The sequence below is a fragment of the Onychomys torridus genome, chromosome 6, assembly GCF_903995425.1.
Source record: "Onychomys torridus chromosome 6, mOncTor1.1, whole genome shotgun sequence".
Taxonomy (NCBI): domain Eukaryota; kingdom Metazoa; phylum Chordata; class Mammalia; order Rodentia; family Cricetidae; genus Onychomys; species Onychomys torridus.
The window spans coordinates 97,302,841-97,324,955 of record NC_050448.1 but is presented as its reverse complement, the minus strand read 5'-3'; the positions used below and the strand labels follow the sequence as shown (position 1 = coordinate 97,324,955).

Sequence of the window (22,115 nt, the reverse complement as noted above, 5' to 3'; positions counted from 1 at the left end):
GCATGCTTTCATGCATGTGAGTGTGTGGTATATGCCTGTGTATGCACATGTATGTTTGAGGACACTTGCTCATGTATGTGTATGTGGAGGCTCTCTTATTTTTGAGAAAGAGTCTCTCAGTGATCCTGGGTTTTGCCATTTTGACTAGATTGGCCCACTCCCCCAGCATCCACACATTTCCAACCCTCAGAACTGAGATTAGAAGCATATATTGCCATGCTCAGCCTTTTACATCTGTGCAGGTGATCCAAGCCAGGTCCTCACATGTGTGTAGCAAGCATTTAACCCACTGAGCCATCTCTGCATCCCCGTCAATAGAATTGATTAGTTTGTAGTCTTACCTCCATCCTCAATGCCCACAATGTTATTACTGTCTTAAAGATGATAGAATGGGGACCTTAGCAGGTTGGCTCACGTAGGACGGCAGGTGACTTTACTGTTCACTGGGAGTGCAAATGCGGTCGTCCGAACTGTGAGCAGAAATGGTGCAGGTTGTTTCCAAGCAGAAGCTTGAAGAGCCAGGCAAGCTGTTCTTTGTCCCTGCCAAAAAGCAGCTGTATGATACATAGACCTGGAACACAGACCACACAGAGTAGAGATACTTACAATCTATGATGAATGTGTGGCATAAAAGAGGAGCAAAGAAGGGGTATGGTCAGCTACTGACCATTTTTAAGATTGTTTCTGCAGCGAAGTCTACAGTCTCCTGACTTGATGCTCATGATAAATGGCAAAAAAAAAAAATTTTTTTAAATAAAGAAAGAAAAGAAAAAAGATTCAACCCTGCCTTCTAAATTTCTAAGGCTTTGGCATTGAACAAAGGTGCTTGGCTCAGTGTAGGCACTCCATAAACATTTGTTGGAGGAAGGAATGCATGGTTGTTGCCCAGAATTGAACATAATATTTCAGATGTGATTTGATACACACAAGAGGCACTAGGACTGCAAATACTCTTTTACACCGAACATCTGTTAACGAAGGCTTAGAGCGGATTGCTTTTTGAAAACCGTACTGATTTCTTTGACAACAATGGCAACGGAATTATTGTTTCCTTAACATGTGCAAAAGCATGGGGGGAGATGTGTCATGGTTGATACAAAAATAAAAGATGAAAATAATTGCTTTATAGTTGTTCATGATTTCATGAGTGAGGGTCAAACATTCAGTCAGCTGTGTCACAACACAATGACCACAGGTTGAAGAGTGGTTGGATTTTTTTTTTTTTTTTTATGTTTTTCTTTTTTTGGTGCAGGGTTTCTCTGTGTAGCCCTTGCTGTCCTGGAACTCACTCTGTAGACCAGGCTGGCCTTGAACTCAAAGATCCACCTGCCTCTGTTTCCCAAGTGCTGGGATTAAAGGCTTGTGCCACCATGCCGGATGGAAGAGTGTTTCAGTAAATGTATTGAGTATGGAAGTGGGAGCTATAATCTTCAGTCACTCACTCCACACTCCACAAATACATGTTGAAAATCAACAATGAGTTGACCACTCTATTCGCTTCCATAGACTCACATCTACAACACACACACACACACACACACACACACACACACACACACACACACCACAGGTTAGGAGAGACAGATTGTTAATGGGGTACTACAACAAGGAATAAGAACTAGAAAGCTAAGCTCAGAAAGCTATGGTTGGTGGGTAAAGAATGTGAGAGTAACCTAACTTCATCAGGGAAAGGTTAGGTCTTTCAGATGACTCTTAACAGCAGAGAGTGTTCACAGAAAGGGAGAGGACATAATGGCAGGGAGAAAAAAGCACATTGGCTTAGTCACCTCTGGCTGCCATAACTAAAGACCCTAGAAGCTGATGAAATCACAGAAATGTGCATCTTTACAGTTTTGTAGGCTCAGAGTTTTATATTAGTATCAAACCGTCATGGTGGGTTTGGGTGAGGGCTCTTCTCTTGGCTTCCAGACAGCTGTTTTCTTATTGCATCCTTACGTGATGCACATGGCATGTGGGGGAATTCATTTCTTATAAGTCCACTCATCACATCAAATTCCTCCACCCTTATGACCTCATTTCACCATAATTACCTTGAATGATCTCCAAATACAATCACACTGAGGTTTAGGCCTTTAACATATGAATTTGGGGGAGACCCAAACATTCATTCCATACAAAATAAAACGTAATTCAAGGATTGATGGAAGAAGAAAGCGGGTAGAAAGGACAGAGTATAGAAGAATTTCTGAGACCTGCAGTCTGTTTGCAATGATTCCCAGTTGCTATAGAATACCTACACATAGTGGGCAGAGTTCCTTATTGCCATATCTGTACCATGTATTTCCCACCCACCCCCACCACTGTGTATCTAGAGATTAACCACTCAGTCAGTTTGTGCCAATAAATATATTGTGTCTGGAAATTTGAAAATGGAAGTGAGGTACCTACACTCAGAGATTCTTTTTAGTTGAGTCATATTAACAAGGACCCCACAGAGAGAAAGCCACCCCAGATAGTGCCCAATCAGCACAGTATAGCTGGGGGACCTTTCTGCTGCTGGCATCTTTGTCTCTTTCCCGATTCAGGTTCTCAGCACTTGGTTATTCAATTTTCCTTTCAACCCCATGAACTTCTCCAGTGTCTTTCCAATAAAGATGGCCTCTTTTTCACCAGAGTTTACTACAGGTAGAATTTTTTTATTCCTTGCAAACAAAGGAAGTTGCACTATTTGGATTTTTTAGAGGATGCTACAACTGCTGAAGTTTCTGAAGAGAGAACTAGTGTAAGACTCTAGCTTTGCAATCATCCTTTTGTTGTTGGGAAGAGGGTAGATTAGAGAAATTACAGCTTTCTTGGAAGACTGTTACAACATTACAGTATTATAAGTGTATAATATTATAAGCAAGAAATAATAAGGTTGGAGCCAAGCATGGGGGTGTACCTGTAATCCCAGAACTGGGGAGTCTGAGGCAAGAGGATTTGAAGTTTAAAGTCTGTCAAAAATGAAATGACACCAAACTATCAAAACCAAAATGAGAGAGTGGCGGGGGGGGGGGGGGGGGGGGGGATATGAGGTCAGAAGGAACAAAAAGGGAGTAAGTTTCAGAACTACAAAGGAAGAGACAGATTCAGCAAGTACTTAATCAAATGAACAAGTGTGAAGACTCACACCTTTAAAGCACTAGGGAGGCAGAGGCAGGTAGAACTCTCTGAATTTAAGACCAGCTTGGTCCACATAGTGAGAACTTGTCTCAAAACAGAAACAATACATGAATAGATTGAAATTACTACATTAATAAGACTATTTCAGAAAGTTGGGTTTCAGAGACTAGGAAAGTGGAAAATGGAGCCATTCAATAAAAGAATAGGACTTGAATATAGAATGGACAGTGCTAATTGTTTAATATAGAATGGATTGCATTGTGGCTGCTGGTCAAACATGCAGTCAAAAGATTTGTCAATTAGATACAATGATTTAGAGTTTAGGTATAACATCAGACACTTGGTAAGCATCAGTGTGTAGGTTGGTCATGCTAGTGACCATTGGCTGTGGATAAGAATGTCCCAGAGACAGAGTGTGAAGGACTTGAGATAATTGGGGGTGTGTCTCAATGATAGACTTCTTGTCTACCAGGTGCAATGGCCCAGTTTCAATTCAAAGAAAGTGTTGTAGAATTCTCTTTTTGTTAACAAAAGGTTTGAAATTGTATTGTTGAGGGGAAATGAGAAGAATAAAGTTAACATTAGAGATCTTAAAAGAGTAGTGGCACCATGTCTACAGACATCTGTGGTTCTTTATCAGTGTGGGGCAAAAGGTAGACACAGTGTTGGGATTTTGCCACATAGACATGTAAGAATAGAATTGATGACAATTGATGGCAAGGGTGTGTCTCTGGTTTCTAAGCTGCCTAGAGAAGGAGGCTGAAAAGTAGAGTAGTGTACAGGTGCTCACTGCCTTTGATACAATTGAGAAATACTCACTTGTCAGGAAATTGTGCTCAGATGTTGGAATTTAGGATTTCAGAGATGGAACAGTTGTGACTTTTGATAAGATAGAGAATGTAGCCAAGGGTACAGGCTACCAAAATTGATAGACAACAGGAAAGGATTATGGATGTGTGCATCTGGGATGCTTGAACATATTTATAGGCTGGTGCAAACAATTCTTCAGAGCTGGAGAGTCAACAGGAAACAGATGAAATGTCTGTTGTGATTCTAACACAGAATTCCATATTCTGTAGCTGTAGAAGTCCACATTGGAATTAGGAGGACAGACAAAGGGTTTACTGTGTGACTCACTGTGTCACACTGCAGCTTCCTTGACATGATTCTTAATTTTTTCCATTTTTTCCTCTTAAATTTTGTTTTATTTTGGGGGGTTGGTGGTGGTTCAGGGGCAGAACGCAGATGCAAAGGGATGGGGAAATGAATGGGATCAAGATGCATGATGTGAAAGACACATTGAATAAATTTTTAAAAAAGGAAAAAATTAGGACAAACTACTTATGATGGTAACAATATAGAGACCCAACAAAGGATTGTAGAGCATCCCAAGGTAAGATAAATGGAACAATTTCCTTACTTGCATTTTCAAAATTACTCTTTGACAGTTTTCATGTATATACATATACACACATATATGTATATAAATAACATTCTGGCCACACTTACCTCCCACTCTCCTTGGTCCTCTTCCTATCCCCACTAGCTCCCCTCCTCCATCTAGTCTCCATCCTTCTTTCATGTCCTTTTGCTTTTGTTTGTACTTTGTGACCCACTGAGCTTAACCAGGGCAACCCATGGTGTGGAGCTATCTGCTGGACCGTAGGTCACTCACCAGTGACTATACCACAGACGCAGGGTGAGTGAGAGGAATTTACAGAATTCAGGAGCTGGCTGCCTTGAGAAGGCAATAACTTGGGTCAAAGAAAACTTAACCAAACCGCAAAGACATTTAGGGGACAGCTCCAGAAGCAGATGTCACACATTGTATTCTGTCTCTAGATCTGCTGCTGAGAGAGGATCTGACAGGAGAGAAAGAGCAAGGGAGTCTGTGGAGTCTCTGCTCCTGACTGTAGCCTGAGGGAATCTGTGGAGTCTCTGCTCCTGACTGTAGTCTGAGGGAGTCTGTGGAGTCTCTCCTGACTGTAGCCTGAGGGAATCTGTGGAGTCTCTGCTCCTGACTGTAGTCTGAGGGAATCTGTGGAGTCTCTGCTCCTGACTGTAGTCTGAGGGAGTCTGTGGAGTCTCTCCTGACTGTAGTCTGAGGGAATCTGTGGAGTCTCTGCTCCTGACTGTAGCCTGAGGGAATCTGTGGAGTCTCTGCTCCTGACTGTAGTCTGAGGGAGTCTGTGGAGTCTCTCCTGACTGTAGTCTGAGGGAGTCTGTGGAGTCTCTGCTCCTGACTGTAGTCTGAGGGAGTCTGTGGAGTCTCTGCTCCTGACTGTAGCCTGTCCCTCTGTGGAGAAGAATAGAGGAGGATGAAAAGAAAGCATTGGGTAGATAAACCATGAGCTCTCCAACCTGGAGAGATTGGCAGATGGGAGAGACAGGCCAGAGAAAGGCCTGATAGCGCAGATTTCTAACAAGTGGAGAGGGAAGTCGAAATTCAAGTCTTAGATAAACAGATAGGACACAGGTAGAAAAGGTAAACTAGACCTGGTAGTGAATTCTAGTAATTCCAGTACTTGGGAGATTATGTATTAAAAGTCTTTCTAAGTTACACAATGAGACCCTGTCTCAAAGAGAGAGAGAGAGAGAGAGAGAGAGAGAGAGAGAGAGAGAGAGAGAGAGAGAAAGAAAGAGAAAGAAAGAAAGAAAGAAAGAAAAAAAATATTATGAGAGGAGAAGACAGAAAATAGTAAGTTATATTTACCAACAGCTCTGCCAATTCCATTTGGTATAAAACCAAGAAGATCCATGATTATTAAGGTGGGAGATAACAACGGTGAAAGCTTTGAGGACAGTGGGAAAGGTCTGATGTCTTCATTGGAGAGCACATGCAGCAAGATTACCATTGGTCCAGGGGAGGTATGAGCAGGCACCCTGAGTGGGATCAATCTCTTTTGTGTGGTTTTTATCCAGTTCTTTGACTCTGCATGGTCAAGAAGAGAGAAAGCTAGCAGTTAAGATTATGGGATGAATTTTACCAAAAAGGAGCAAAGATGGTTTTGAAATGATGAACCATAAGTTTAAGTCACAGAGGGAAGAAATTAAACGTAGGAGTCTATAAATATGGAGAAGATGAAGGAGTCCTGTATGGATGGGGTACCCTACTAGGGAGTAGTTGAACAAATGTACTAAGAACATGAAAAGTTGGCCAGGCAGTGGTAGCACATGCCTTTAATCCAGAGTGTTCGAGAGGCAGAGACAGGTAGATCTCTGTGAGTTCAAGGCCAGCCTGATCTTTCAAGTGAGTTCCAGGACTGCCGGAGCTACACAGAGAAACACTGTCTTGAAAAACCAAAAAGTTGAAAAGTTGGAGAAGTAGAATGATTGTGTTGGTAAAATTAGTCTGAGTCCTTTTGGTTGTAAGTAACAGAAACAATCCAGAGTCCAAGTGAGCTTCCACATGTCACCATCATGTTCAGCATATTGATCCCTCTACGACAACCTCAATACCTCTATTTAGTTTAGAAAAATCTTCCTCTCACGCACATCTTTTATACTGGAAAACCTCCCAATTGCAATAGTCCCCTTTCCCCATGTTGTCTCTTGCAAGGGTCACCATGCAAGTGAAGTCTGGCCAAGCCAGACAGTCTGCTTTCCTTTCCTGACAGCCATGGTGATTAAGGGCTGGGTTGAGACTCAAGCGAGACCTGTTACCATCCTTCCAGAAACTCTGTTCCATGGACATGGACAGGGTCTCTCTTCCTATGAAGTCATCGGCTGCCAAGAGATGGGCGTGGGACTTAGCAGCCATCTCTCACAGAGAACCATACGGGGAAAAATATTTTGCATGTTTGAATCTCTGCCCTTGGACTTTCAGATTATATGAACCAATAAATTCTTTTTTAAAAAATTCAGCTAATTTACAATGCCTTAGTAAGGCTTCCAGCAGCTGCTGTCACTTCCCCAGTGCTTAGGTCATTTAAGCACTATCAAAACTACTTTATATCCATACCATCTAATCCCCATGACAACTCCCACTGAGCACTGAGCTGGCTGCCTCTCTACTAGTCATTCCTTTTCTTCTTTTTTGGAATGCCCAGATTTTATTTGGGGAAATAAGAGCTCCCTCTTTCTTAGCATCATTATTAAAAAGGGACAAATAGTTTCTGGCCTGAGTCATTCATCTCTCTGGTCGCAATAATTGCTGTAGAGCTGGGCCTGTCTAATCAGTAACTTAGGGCCTTTATTGGGAATGCTGGGAACAGATTCTCTCTCCGGACTGTGTGGCAGACAATGGAAGCTTTGTGCAATGCCATGCCTTAAATTTTCTTCTGTTACAAACTCATGTTGATTTTAGAAATTGTAAATGATTTCACTCATAGTGGCACTAACACGTTTATGGTCATTTTAGTTAAGTATGGGTGGCTGTTTGGTCAGCAGCAGAATTCTCATTATTTATTGGTCTATCCCCCCTGGGGGTTGGAGAGACTACACACCAGTTAAGAGGACTTGTTGCTCTTCCAGAGGACCCAGTTCGGTTCTCAGCACCTACATGGTGGCCCACAACCCTCTATAATTCTGACTCTAGGAGATCCAATGCCCTCTTCTGATGTCTGCAGATACGGATACACATGAAATAAACTCACATACATGTAGACAAAATACACATACACATTAAATAAAAATAAATATGTATTCTTTAAAAATCGGTTTGGCAGGCTGGGGATTTAGTTCAGTGGTAGAGCACTTGCCTAGCAAGTGCAAGGCCCTGGGTTCAGTCCTCATCCGGGGGGGGGGGGGGGGGACAACAAATAAAACAAAAATCTGTTTGGCTTCGACTGTCTTCGGCTTTCATTCTCTATTTCAGGAGCATCGGTCCTTCTCGCCTCTCTCTGATCCCCATTCCCTTTTTTCCTCTCTCACATTTTTTCCTGGGGTTTGTATTTATTTGTGTTTATAACATTTTACATAAAACAAGTAAATGATTCTTTAAAAATAATCTTTGCTTGCTCTCTGCAGCCCAGAGCATTCATAAAAATACCAAAGAAGAATGAGATAATAAACCTCTGTCCTTGTGATGCTGAATCTGCAACGTGAACTGAGCGTGCTAATTCCCAGCTAGTGCCCCTCCCTGCGTTTGGAAGGCAGGGGAAGACGGCAAGCAAGTTTGAGGCTATCCTGGACTACAGTGTGTTCTAGGGGAGCCTGGTCTGCCAGAGAGAACTTGCCTTGGAAAACAAGAAACAAACAAACCACCACCAACAAAAACTATGTTGCTATTTGTCACAAAAATAGAAATCTAGAGAAACAGAAGAGTAAGTGTGTGTATAATGTGTGTGTTCGTTTATATTAGTTTTCATAGTCAATCTTGTGAACCCAGCTCATGGCGATAAGTTCATGGAAATAAAACAGAACAAATACAACATTAAAAAACCTTCAAAAATAATAATAAAGCACCAACACAATGTTTCTGAAACTCAGCCACACCACATCCTCTGCTGCCATTTGGAAGTGACACACTGTTTGAAACAGCGTGGGGTGGAGGCCCAGCAGGAAGGAAGCATCGGATATTGCTGGAACATATCTTTGTTTGAGCAACAGCTAATGAGAAAGGTCACCATTATGCTTTGCCTTCAAACCCTGGGTCTGTTTTGAAATTAGTTCTGAGCGTTTCATCACAAATACTGGTTTATAATCACTGAGGTTCGAAATCCTGAAGTATGAATTTTTTTTCCTCCTTCTCCAGTGAAGAGTAAAAACCAGTGATGAGAACAAAGTTTATTTTCTTGCCACTGTTTTGATGAGACTGTGTCAGTAGAAGATAAAATGCCTCTTTACTTATGGGCTCTAGAATTCCTGCTTATTTATGAAATTCCAACAGTAATTTGAGGGAAATTCAGCCTTCTGATTTCCCCTGTAATTTCAGGGGAACTTGTTAAACTCTTTGCCAGTGTTTGAGATCCAAGGCTCTTTGGATATTGTTTCCTAACATTTATTGCATTCTTGTGCTTGAGCAAGCAAAAGGCACGGAGATTCTAAGCAAGACTAGCTTTTGTGCAAACTGGCCAATTCTATAAACTTGAGGAGCCCCCCCCCCCCCCCCCAGGAAAGGCTGAGCTACATCAAGAACGGTAAAAGCAGTTGCTTGCAGGCATTTCTGGCACAGTTTGGGAAAGGAGAACAGAAATCTACCAAGTAGCTCAGTTTATATTTTTGGTTTTCCCTGTTGGCCCGGCTGCTGTATTCCCATGTCTGAAGCACGTTCCACTGTGAGAGCCGAAGCTCTCAGAATAAACGTTGGGAAAGGCTGGGTCCACCCTCTGGGGATAAGAGGACCAGGGGGAGGAAGGGGAGGGGGCAAAGGAAAGGGAAGGGGACGGCTGTCTTCCTGTGTTTGCATGACCTTTCCTTGTGTTTATCTGGAGAGACCGGCAGCCACACTGTGTTTGGTGTTGGACTGCCATGCTGCTCAGTTTCACGTGGGCAAAGGACTTTTTGTCTTTGCTCAGAAGGACTGGATTTAGCCGAGTGAAAAAAACAACAGAAGAAAGCTCCCCAGAGTAAAGGGCTTAAAAGAGTAATGAGCTTAAAAAAGAAATCTTTTTCTTTAAATTAAAACAAAATTATTTATTTTAAAGTGTATGAATGTTTTCCCTGTGTGTATATGTGTGTACTGTGTGCATGCCGGATGCCCACAAAAGCCAGAAGATGGTGTGGGATTCCCTAGAATTAGAGTTTCAGGTGACTGTGAGCCTCCATGTGAATGCTGGGAATTGAACTTGGGTCCTCTGCAAGAAAAAGTGTGGAGCCATACTTCCAGCTTCAAGATATCTTTCTAAACAGTCACATTAGCTTGTGTCTAACCAATTCCTTCAAGCTCACTAGGATGAATCCTGAGCCTTGTGGGCTGCTGCCCTCCTGCTGAGAACTGGCTGGAGACTGTCTTCTTTCTCCCAGACTTCTCCAGATCCTTTCCAGTTTAGTCAAAGCTACCATCTATGTCTTTATTTATTTAGAGTCAGGTCCTGCTACAGAGCTCAGGGTTGACCTTGAACTCAAGAGCCTTACAATGTTAAAACTACAAGCAGGAATCATGGAGTTAAAACCTTCAACTTTTAACATAGAGCTCCTCATCTATGAATTCCATGAGAAAATATCATAATGGGTGATTGAAGTAGTGAATAAACCCACAGGGTCATCGCAAGGTGACTCTGGGGTCTCTAGGCTACCTATTTCATCAGTTTGAGCTCCAAGGACGCTGGGTTTGGAAGCCCTCTGGCCTTACGCTGCTCATAGTGATTCACCTGTTTCTTAAGGGCAGTGAGATCAGGTCCTCTGGTTTTCACCTTTCTCACAGTTCACTGGGCCCAGACTCAGCTCCCAAGATCCTTCCCAGAGAAGCTATGTCCTAGGCTTTCCGCTCTCCTCCATGTAAACCAGGTCTCTAGGTCTCCCAGCTTACCGCTTTTATAGAGACACTTTGTTTTCTACATAGCACTCAACACCATTTTAATCGTATTCACCTGGATGATACTCCATTCTGCGTCTGTTTTCTCCACTAATTAAAAACTCCTTAAACATGAAGGCCTATGCTTATTTGTTTCTTCAATGGCATAGCACCTGACTTGTAGCAAGCATTCACCAGACTGCATGATAAAGGCACAAACAAGCAGGTTGATGAATAAAGAAAAGCCTTGCAGTGCTTTGAAGGAAAACTCACAGTAGCTCACTGAGTGAGGCTGGAGGATAAAGGTCAGAGTCTGAGAGCCCCATCACGGTCAGATCTTTGATATGTTCATGAAGTTGAGATCCTGTAAGGTGGGGGAAGTAGCTAGCAGACCTCAGAAGTTTGGATCCCTGAGAGTTACCAAACACCTTCTGGTTCAAATCCTCCCCCATGACGACTCCTCCTACCTTTTTAGAAACAGCATTATCCCTGGTCACCAGGTAGCCAAAGGATGCTTGATATATCCCCTTCCTACACCACTAGGGTCATAACACTTCTTCTCTCCTGGGCCCGCTTTTCTGATGAACTAGTCTGTTCCAGGCTTTTTCTTTGGGGACCACCAATCAGCTCCCCCATCATGACACAGAGACTTACTAGTTTTGAATGCCCGGCCCAGCTTAGGCATATTTCTGGATAGCTCTTTTAACTTAAACAGTCTGTTTGTCTTTATCTCCCCTTTGCCTCGGGGCACATTACCTTTCCTCTGTATATCTGTATATCTGTTTCACTTCTCTATGTCTGGCCAGCTGGTGTCTGCCCGGCTTCTCGCATTGTGCCTGTCCCCCATTCTCTTTTCCTTCTTCTTCTTCCTTTCTCTCTCGAGCCTGGAGTTCTCTTCCTATTTATTCTCTCTCCCTGTCTAGCTATTGGCCATTTCGCTTTTTATTTGACCAATCAGGTGCCTTAGGCAGGCAAGATGAAACAGATGTAACACATAATTAAACACATATCCTTACCTCCTTAAACAAATGCAGCATAAACAAAAGTAACACACCTTTACACAGTTACAGACTCTTAACTACAATGAGCTTAAAACAAAGCTCAGAAATACATTCCGTCATGTCTCTGGGAAGCAGACGGAGGTAGCTGGCTTCAGGCATGTCTAGATCGAGGGACTCAGATGTCACTCAGAATTGCCATTTCCCCACTAAGATTAAAGTGGACGCCTGTAACTCTTGGCTCACAGCCTCCTCAAAGTGTTGGAAAGCACCCTGACCACACCCATGTGATCATTTTGGAATCAGCAACTGTTGAAGGATGAGGCCCACCGATCTGATTGGTCTCCTGTGGGTAGCACAGATGGATTTCCTCCAGCAAGAGAGGGATTATGGGCTGGTGGTGTGACTCAGTGGCTAAACATAAGCTTAGCATGTCGGAGGCCCTGAGTTCAACACTCCAGCATGGGTAGAAAGAGAAGGGTGAGAAACGGGGGAAGAAGAGAGAAATGGGGGGGGGGACTACTGTGAAGATGAGCTGAAGGCGGAGGAGTGGTCAACTGAGAAAATTTTGCCGTGTAAGCATGAGAACCTGAGTTTGATACTTTGCATTCATTTTAAAAAGCCAAGTGTGGGGGCTGGAGAGATGGCTCAGAGGTTAAGGGCTCTTCCAGAGGTCCTGAGTTCAATTCCCAGCACCCAGATGGTGGCTCACAGCCATCTGTAATGAGATCTGGCACCCTCTTCTGTATACATAATAAATACATAAATCTAAAAAAAAGCCGGGCGGTGGTGGCACACGCCTTTAATCCCAGCGGAGACAGAGGCAGGCGGATCTCTGTGAGTTCGAGGCCAGCCTGGTCTCCAAAGCAAGTTCCAGGAGAGGCACAAAGCTACACAGAGAAACCCTGTCTCGAAAAAATAAAAACAAACAAACAAACAAAGCCAAGTGTGGTGGCCCATGGCTGTACTCTCAGCACTGGGGAGGAAGAAACAGGCAGACCCCTGGCACTCACTGGGTAGCTTGCCTAGCTTAGTCATCCAGCCCCCAGGCCAGGGAGAGACTCTGTCTCAAAAAACAAGGTGGATGGCATCAAGGTCGCCCTTTTGACCTTCACACACACACACACACACACACACACACACACACACACACACACGTACACCTACCACATTCATGAACAAACACTTAAGAAGAAAAGCTGAAGAGATGGTGTTAGATGATCAAAAACAACAGAAAATCTTCCTACAGTAGCCCTCCCGTGCCAGATGTGGTGACAGGCCCTTGACCTGCGGGAAGCAGGACGCACAGGGAGAGTGGGTGGGAGGAGCTGGGCTGTGTCAGTCCGGCCCCTCTGCTCTTTCTCCAGCCAGCTATGTTCTTCTGGACGGTGAAGATGCAGTAAGATGAGATATTTGATGGCATATCTTCCAGCCTTAAGTGAGAAAGAAATTCCAAGACAGGCGAAAACACAGAGGAATCTTGAAGACATCTTGAACGAAGTATAACAGTCCCAGAAGACACAGAGTGCATGACTGTACTTCAGTCAAGCGGCCAAACTCACACAGACAGACAGAAAGCCTGATGGTTGCTCAAGGCAAAGGAAATGGGGTCACTGTTTAAGGACTACAGTTTGAGGTCTGCAGCAGAAAAAGCATCCTGGAAATGGATGGGGTGATGTCTGCACAACAACGTGAATGTAGTTGATAGCCGTGAGCTCCACTCTTGAAATTTATTTTAAGTGGAAAGTTTTTGCTATCTGTATTTTACCATGATTAAAAAACAAAACAAAACAAAAAAACCTGCGGATAACCTAGTGCACACCGTAAGTGTTCACAGCGCAAATATCATTCCTCCTGAAACAGCCCCATGAGTGGAGTATTGACAACCATGTGCTTACAGCTGAGTAAATGGGGCTTGGAGGTTGTTACATACTGCCTGATATTCTTTTTTTCTTTTTCTTTTTTTTTTCTTTTTGGTTTTTCAAGACAGGGTTTCTCTGTCTAGCTTTGCACCTTTCCTGGATCTTGCTCTGTAGACCAGGCTGGCCTCGAACTCACAAAGATCCACCTGGCTCTGCCTCCCAAGTGCTGGGATTAAAGGCGTGCGCCACCACCGCCCGGCTCTGATATTTTCGAACGCTGCTCTGATTATATTAAACTTTGGCTCAGCAACTTAAAAGTGCTCTATATCCCTGGTCTAACGCATAGATACTGCTTTGGTACATTCCTGTTTTACAGGATGATACAATTACAATTTTAGCCTCATTCCAGGTTTGCCGTCTTCCCTGTGTTCTCTTCTTTACTATTTGTTGTTATTGTTATTATTCACTTGCACCTAAGGAGCAAACCTAGGGCCTCTCACGTGCTAGCCCCTTTTGATGGATTAAAGCAGACACCCTCTATTAAGACCCATTTTCCATGTAGGAGAGAAACAGGCTCACTCTTCTTCACCCCCACGGTTTGTTATTTGAACATAACCCAGACTACAACTGCTTTAATAAGTGCTATCAGCCGGGCAGCGGTGGCGCACGCCTTTAATCCCAGCCCTCGGGAGGCAGAGCCAGGCAGATCTCTGTGAGTTCGAGGCCAGCCTGGGCTACAGAGTGAGCTTCAGGAATGGCACAAAGCTACACCGAGAAGCCCTGTCTCGAAAAACCAAACCAAACCAACAAACAAGTGCTATTATTCTAGCTATTCCTGACTTAACTTCCGCATCCAACTCTAAGTTCTGGAGACAGTGATTGTGTCTACTCGTTCTTTAGAATTCCCTCAAGGTCAGGTTAGTGTTCTGCATCGAGTCGCTTGTGTATTATTTTCCTTCTTTCTTGTTAGAAAAGACGCTGGAGCTTTTCCTCATACTTTTAGGTCATCTCAGGACATAAGGTTTCCTAGTCAGTATGAAAATAAAAAAGATCAAGGCTGACCTGCTGGTGGGCCTGTGTGAGAGGTAGATGTCTTTTACTGATAAAATTCTGGGAAACAGAAACAGACAAAAGTATTTATAGAGCAACCAGAGATGAGGTGGTGGGTTTTTCAAAAATATCTTAGAAAACATAAGAGGTCGTTTCAGGTCTGCGAACATGGCCTGCCGCATGAATGCTTCTTCATGAGCACTGGAAAAATCAGGTCCATAAACCTTTCTAAATGACACAGCGCCTCACTTCCAACCCTGGCTCAATGGCTGGTCCTCTGGGAACTGTGGAAGGCATCGCAGACTCTCCCCAGGGAGGTGGTCCTGCTCAGGGGACTGGAAACAAGCAGCTAGAGTAGCTGCACACCCGAGTCCTCGGCAGTGACAGCTGTGGGTGGCTGTGGTCTCGCTGTTGGCCTCTGTTCTCTGAGTATTTTCACTCTACCACTTCTGGGAAGCAGGGACAGCGCCAGGATCTCTGTGCAGTAGGAGGACAAAGTACCAAGGGATGAACAACAGGGATGAGGCAGGAAGCATGGGGTCAGGACCAAAAGTTAGAGGAATTCACATCAATGATCTGGGCCAGTAGGCCACAGCAAACCATTGAGCAGGTGAATATTACAGGTGGGCTATATACTGGAAAGACAAGAGAGACTATTTCAACAGGCTTCTACCGGGGACCAGATGAGAGATGAAGACTTGAACTATGAACTTGATGATACCAACGGATATAAAGAAATGGAAAAGAAAAAAAATAGAAGAGATATTATTAAGACTGGATGGAGAAAATGGGAGTAATGTCAAGAGGAGTAAAAACCGAAAACGTGAATATCCTTCTCTCTCTCTCTCTCTCTCTCTCTCTCTCTCTCTCTCTCTCTCTCTGTGTGTGTGTACATGTGCAGCACATGCATGTGGAAGCTCTCATTCCCCAGATGCTTTCCCCTTGTTTCTCTTTGTTTCCTTTTCTGGGGAAGGGTCTCTTGCTGGCCGGAACTTACTGAGGAGGCTAGACTGGCTGGGGAGAGCACCAAGGATCCTCCTGCCTTCACGTCCTCAGCTCTAGAATTACAAGTGTGCATCACCACACCTGGCACTGAACTCAGGCGGATGTTATTGCTCTCAAGGATAGCACTTCACTGCCAGCAATCTCCTCAACCCCAAGCCCTCAATATTTTGAGACAAGATCTCCCTGTGCAACTGAAGCTTACTTTGATCTCACAATCCCCCTGACTCTGCTTCCAGAGTACAGGAATTAAAGGCATAGACCACCTTACCCAGCTGAAATGTGTGTATTCTACTTAGTGGTATGTTCCAAGACTATATCGCTATTTCATGTTTATTTTCACGGTCTGACCTCAGGATTCAGATAATGTGTTGTGGTTGACCATACATAAGATGCATGATAAGAGCAGTTGAAAGGGTGGTTGCTGGCAACTCTTGAATAATCTAGTTACCACATCTGCCCACATGTTGGGTCAGTGAGTCTAGACTGAAATAACAACTCATTTAGCACTGCCTGGTTCCAGCTTTCTGTGACTGAAGGAAATACAGAAAGTGTTCTGATTGCTGACAAGGACTGTAGAAATAGCAGCCAGAAGCCTTTGGATGAGACCATCGCATGCACAACCAGTGTACAGAGCATCATTTCTCCTTCTCCTTCTTCCTCTTCCTCTTCCTCCTTTTCCTCCTCCTCCTCCTCCTCTTCTTCTTCATCATCATCATCATCTTCTTCTTTGGTTTTTTGTTTGTTTGTTTGTTTCACTGGGTAGCCCTGGCTGTCCTGGAACTTACTCTGTAAACCAGGCTGGCCTTGAACTCACAGAGATCCGCCTGCCTCTGCCTCCCAAGTGCTGGGATCAAAGTCAGGCACCATCACCGCCCAGTCCCACAGCATCACTTTTTCTTGGTTGCAGCAGTTGAGCCTTGAGTATCCCTGAGATTTATACAATGTCTTGAGCCTGAGAAGCCTAGAGAAAAACAGTTATTCCCAGGGTGGACAGGGATTCCTTGCTGAATCCTGGGTTCACAGAAAAGGAAAATATTGAAAAGCCTGTGGGTTGGAGGGACGGCCCAGTGATTAAGAGTACTTGCTGATTTATCTTCCAGAGGAGGGAGGTTAGATTCCTAGCATGCACGTGACAGCTCACAATGGTCTATAACTCCAGTTCTAGGAAATCTGGTGCCCTTTCTGGCTTCCATGGGCACCGCATGCACATGGTATATAGGTACCCATGCTGACAAAACACACATATACATAAAACAGAAAATTTAAAAGTGTAGACTATAATTTTATTTATTAATGCTGCTTTTTTGAGACAGGGTCTTACACAGCTCATGCTGGCCTTGAACTCCCAATGTAGCTGAGGTTGGCCTTGAAATCCTGTTCCTCCTGCCTCTACTTCCCAGCCGCTAAAATTATAGGTATGTACCAGCACAACCAGCTCTCAGAAGTTTGGTTTATAACCAAACGTTTTGGGATCCACCCTTAAGACCTCTTCTCAAGTAGTTTAATGTTTTATGCCTAGGTAAGAGAGAAAAAAAAAATCCAAGATGCAGTTTGAAACATTCAGACTGCTTCATCTGAATGTTGTTAGCGCTTCAGTTTTCAAATGCAGGATTGTATATCAAATGCTGTTTTTTTTAAAGATGGAAGAAATCTCTTCTCTAAAGGAAGACTCTGGTGTCTTTATAGTTTAAAAAGATAAACTTTGCTTTGGACCTGCAGAGAAATATTTAAATGTCATAACCTGAAAATAACCTCTGAAGTTATTTCCCACAGTTCAACAGATCCTTCGATTGCCAGATGGATGTGCACCAACATTTCCAGATTCTCTGGGGAATGCAGTTGGGAACGCTGAACACCAAAGGAAGAAAATGCTACGGGAAACACACACACACACACACACTTAGAAAGCAGGGCTTGATACCCGTGAGTGCTCAATGTCACAAGGAAGGCATCTCTAGCCCAACATACACACACACACACACACACACACACACACACACACGATCATACAGAGGTCAGCTATGATTTAGCTTTCTTCAGACACACTGATAATTTCATTTTATGAGGATATTTACAATAACAAAAACAACAAGCCATTTGCATGTCTTGTTCAGTCAAGGGAAACCAGGTATTTCTATTCCGAGTTTACTGAATAATAAGTCTTTTTTTTTTTGTCTCTTTCTCCATCACCCCCTTTATTCTCATATTACCAAAGCCAGTGCCGGCCCTAAGTCCCGCCAATCATTTTCATCCTTGCTCCTGAGCAGCCCATTATTGATAAAGATCACCCAAACCGGAGATTGAGGTGTCTGATTCTTGGTTGTCTCCTCTCCTGCAGGACAATGTGGCTACCCTCAGCTTGCTCTTTTCAAATGTCTGTTCCATTTTTTTTGTTTTGTTTTGTTTTGTCTTGTTTTTTTTGAGACAGAGTTTTGCTATGTAACTTTAAAGCCTGTCCTGGAACTCACCCTGTAGACCAGGCTGGCCTCGAACTCACAGAGATCCACCTGCCTCTGCCTCCCAAGTGCTGGGATTAAAGGTGTGCACCGCCACCACCAGACCTCTGTTCCACTTTCCTATCTCATCGTAACCTGATGATTTTCAGATAATATTCTATGTGGATGATAGAAACAAATCATAATCAAAACTCTAGTGAGATTTTACAGTGGAATATAAAGTGACTGTGAGCTGTGCAGAAAAATAAATACACAAGACTAACCAAGAAATGAGAGAAACTAAAGGGGTGATAATTGACTCGCCAGTTATCAAACTATAAAACCGCCACATTAAATCGTGTGGAACATAACAGTGGCACAGACTGGTGACCACACATAAGAATTAAGGTAAAGGTATATTTCAAAACAATGGGAAAGGATAGAATAAATGGAATCAGAAAACTTGACTGTTTGGGAAAAAAATAAACAACCAAATTTCTGCTTCTTGCAAATTTCTTAAAAAGGGGGGTCTCGTAGAATATAAAATAAAATAGTGAAATCCTAAAAGGAAAAGGAGGTCACAAACAGAGTGGTCATAGTTTTCATCAAAGGCCTTCCAAACAAGACAACCCATGAAGAAAGCAAGACTTCATTTCAGGCTAACTGTTCTGGCCAGTCACGGGTGCTCGGATGGTTTCCTCCTGTAAAGAGGTAGTGGTAAGTACTCGGGAGCCAGCAGGACTACCAGGTATCACTTCCCTCTGTGTGTCTTTGCATCCACCTGCATAGGAGCTGGCAGACAGTGCTCCCTTGTTTGTTTGTTTGTTTTTAATTTGAACTACTTGAATTACTTTGATTCTGGTAGAATCCTGAGAGGAGAACAGACATTAGTAATCAATACTTAATACCCAAATGACAACATGCCATCCTTGTTTGTAAAATGTTTTCCAGTAGGTTGTTGGATGAACCTTCTTCCATCTCCCCAAATCCCAACAGCAATAGGCTGTAACTCGGGAGAATGCTAGCTTTCTGAGGTCGGCAACAGAAGCATTCATGCTTTGCTTTTTCTAGCATTCCGAGGTCAGCAACAGAAGCATTCATGCTTTGCTTTTTCTGCTCTATCCCTTCTCCACCATAGAAGTCGAACAGTTTCCTCAGGAGAAAATCAAAATAGCTAACGTGCAGGGACAGTCGATGGTTTAAGTAGCTTGTTGGCTTACTGTCTCTTCCTTAGGCAAGCGAAGTTAAAGGATGGGAGGAAGAAACCTGAAGAGGCCTTGGTCTGGGTTCTTCAGTTAGGTCTTGCTGTCTCTTTGGGACAAAAAGCCAGGTGGGCCATTTTATAAACATATGAGATATATATATATATATATATATATATATATATATATATATATATATATGGAGAGAGAGAGAGAGAGAGAGAGAGAGAGAGAGAGAGCGTTCATAATCCTTAATTGTACAGAAATACAGAGCCTCTGACAAAAAGGGATTAAAAATGAATGTCCACAGTCTTCCCTCCTTTTGTACAAACAAATGGTGTATAATATCTGACGTAAATACCCAGGGCCATGGCGTACCAGCGTTTTAGTTTTTGCTTCCCCAGGTGGGGCTGTATCTTGTCCCTTCAGTTCTCGTCTCTAACCACAGCTGCTGTTCCAGGAAACCGATAGAGCCGGCCCCAAACATGCACCAGCCATGGCCTGCCTACATCACCTGCCCTTGCCTTTTCTTTCTACCCTGGGGCTCCTGTGACACACATGTAGCATTCACATGTGTGTCATGATGAAGAGAGGGGGCTTTGTTGTCTATAGACCATGCTAACCTGGTTGTTGGGAAGGGTAGATTGGAGCGAACTGTCCCCCTGAGTGGACATTTCTGATACTTATTTCCTATAAGGCTCCTCGGGAGCTTGTGTGGGATCGGGCATCTACATCCCTAAGCAATTTAGTCTGCCACCCTTGCATTGCCCCCCACTCTCTTCCTTTCTCTCATGCACAGTGCCAGGTGCACAGTGCTGTCTGCTCTGCAGGAGCTCAGCCACAAGCTCAGTTAACCTCTTTTAAAAGAAAAACTGAGTAATACTTCCTAACACTTGGTTCACATTTTAAGATATCTTTAGTTTGTTGTCACAACAAAATTTTAAGAAGTGTTATCACTATTTCTACCTGGTGAGGAAACGGGGTCCAAAGAAATAAATAACTCTGCTAGGGTCACAAGAAGTAGAGAACAGTAGGACCAGAACCCAGGAAAAGTTCTGGTAGAGAAGGTCAGTGCTCACTCTGTTATAACACAGCTGCCTCCTATCAAAATATTTGCAGAGGGCTTTGATCTCAGTGCCCAGCACTCTGGAAAATGCTCTTTCTCGCTTATCAGCTCACTGCCACAATACTCACAGCTGTTCCAAACACATCCATGCTTTTTCCAGCCTCACACACACCACACAAAGATGACTTTGTGGCGTGTGTTTGTGTGTGTGTGTGTGTGTGTGTGTGTGTGTGTGTGTGTGTCTACCCATAAAAGGAAAAGAACAGTAGTCAGAGGAAAGAATTTAGGAAGATTTGAAACGACCAACAGATAAGCCACCTCTCCAACTCTTGCTATTTAATGAGTAAATAAATTTACACATGAGGTTTAAAAAGAAAAATTTGGTCTACCAGGGACCACACCCTCTAAGAAACTGACTCTCTCTCCCCTAAAAGTCATCAACTATCAACAGCTTCTCAGTTGGAAGGTGGGTCTCATGAGTCCCTCTCTGTGCCAGAATGTTGAGTAATGATCTTGTGCAGATCTAGTGTAGGCAACTCGGCTGCTGTGAGTTCTTGAGTACAGGGGTCCTGTCCTACCCAGAAGACATTGTTTGTTCCCACTGTCCCCAACCTCTGGCCCTCATCATCTTTCCACAGCCTCTCCTACAGTGGGTCCTAAGCTTTGAAGTCAGGGCTGTGATATAGATTTCTTCAATGTGGCTGAGGGTTCCACAGGCCTTACATACTTTGAGCAGTTGTGAGTTTCTGTGTTAACTGTCATCCACTGCACAAAGAACCTCTTCCAATGAGGTCTGACAGGTATGATAATCTATAGCTATAAAAATAGGAATTTAGAGGGCAGTTTGATACTACATCCATTTAGCAGAATAATAGTTTACCCCTGGGGCCTGTGAGCTCCCAACCATGGGTTCTTAGCTAGGTTTACAGTTTCAGGCATGTGGTTCCTCCTATGGAATCAGCCTTAACAGAGTCTTCTTTTCAAAACCATCTCTATCTATCTATCTATCCATCCATTTATCTATCTATCTATCTATCTATCTATCTTTCTATCTATCTATCTATATTTGAGTTTGAGGAGAAAGAGAGGGCATAGAGATGCCCTACTACTCTTAAACACTTGCTTCATCAGCTTCTAAAACCTCTCAGGATGATTCAACCTCAAGAGAACTTCCCAGCCTCCTTCCATGGATGCCTTGTTCTTCAGTGTTGTTGGAGGAAGCAGCAGTCTATATCTGGAGAGCTACAGTATGCATTGGGTTCACTGGACCCACAATCCCATGATTCTGTGGAACTATGTTCCCAGAGCCCATCTATTGATCCCTTGAGCACTAACCTGGGGGTTTTCTTAATTATACTTGCAGATGAACTCTCCTCTCCCACCTCCCTTAGCTAAGTATTCCCCTCATGGGCCAAACCCCGTCCCCACCCTCACTCCCACCCCGAAACTCAGACCTCTTTGCTGGTTTCTCTTTTTCTTCTGGTTCTGTTACCTGACATTGTTTTTGGCTCTCTACTCGTTTAACGCTCCCTTTAAAACTCTGTTAATAATTATCTTTAGATGATAGTGTTAGTAGGAGAAAGATAAGCAAAACTTACTAGAAGGAAGGAGTTTTTAAAACAGAGAATTTCACTTGCATTCTGATGAAGAGTCTTGATTTTGATCCTGAAGACCTGGGTCGAGCCCAGGCAAGCATGGCCACTAGCGTATAGGTCTGTGGGTCAGACTCATTTTCTCTGGCGTCTGTTTCTGCATTCTCGTAATAGGAATGACAAGAACTCACTTTGCATATTTTGTCGTAATATATGAGCTTGGATTATATACGTATGGAAAGGTTTTGTAAAATATAACGCAAGAAAAGAGTCACCAGAATGTTGTCTACTGTAAATAATCAATATGGGGAACTATCTTTTTATTTCTGAACTCACAAAAATATTTTTGTTTACTTTACTTTTTCCTTGTCGTTTGAACCCCATGC

General features: G+C 43.4%; 1 long non-coding RNA gene across 1 annotated transcript in view; it reads right to left on the bottom strand.

The window, feature by feature from the left end:
* Window positions 1-316: 316 nt before the first annotated feature.
* The window catches only part of LOC118586313, a 44,582-nt gene continuing 22,783 nt past the window's right edge, over window positions 317-22,115 (bottom strand). The window contains exon 3 of the long non-coding RNA XR_004945294.1: window positions 317-571. This is a non-coding gene — a long non-coding RNA (uncharacterized LOC118586313). The remainder of the gene's footprint in view (window positions 572-22,115) is intronic.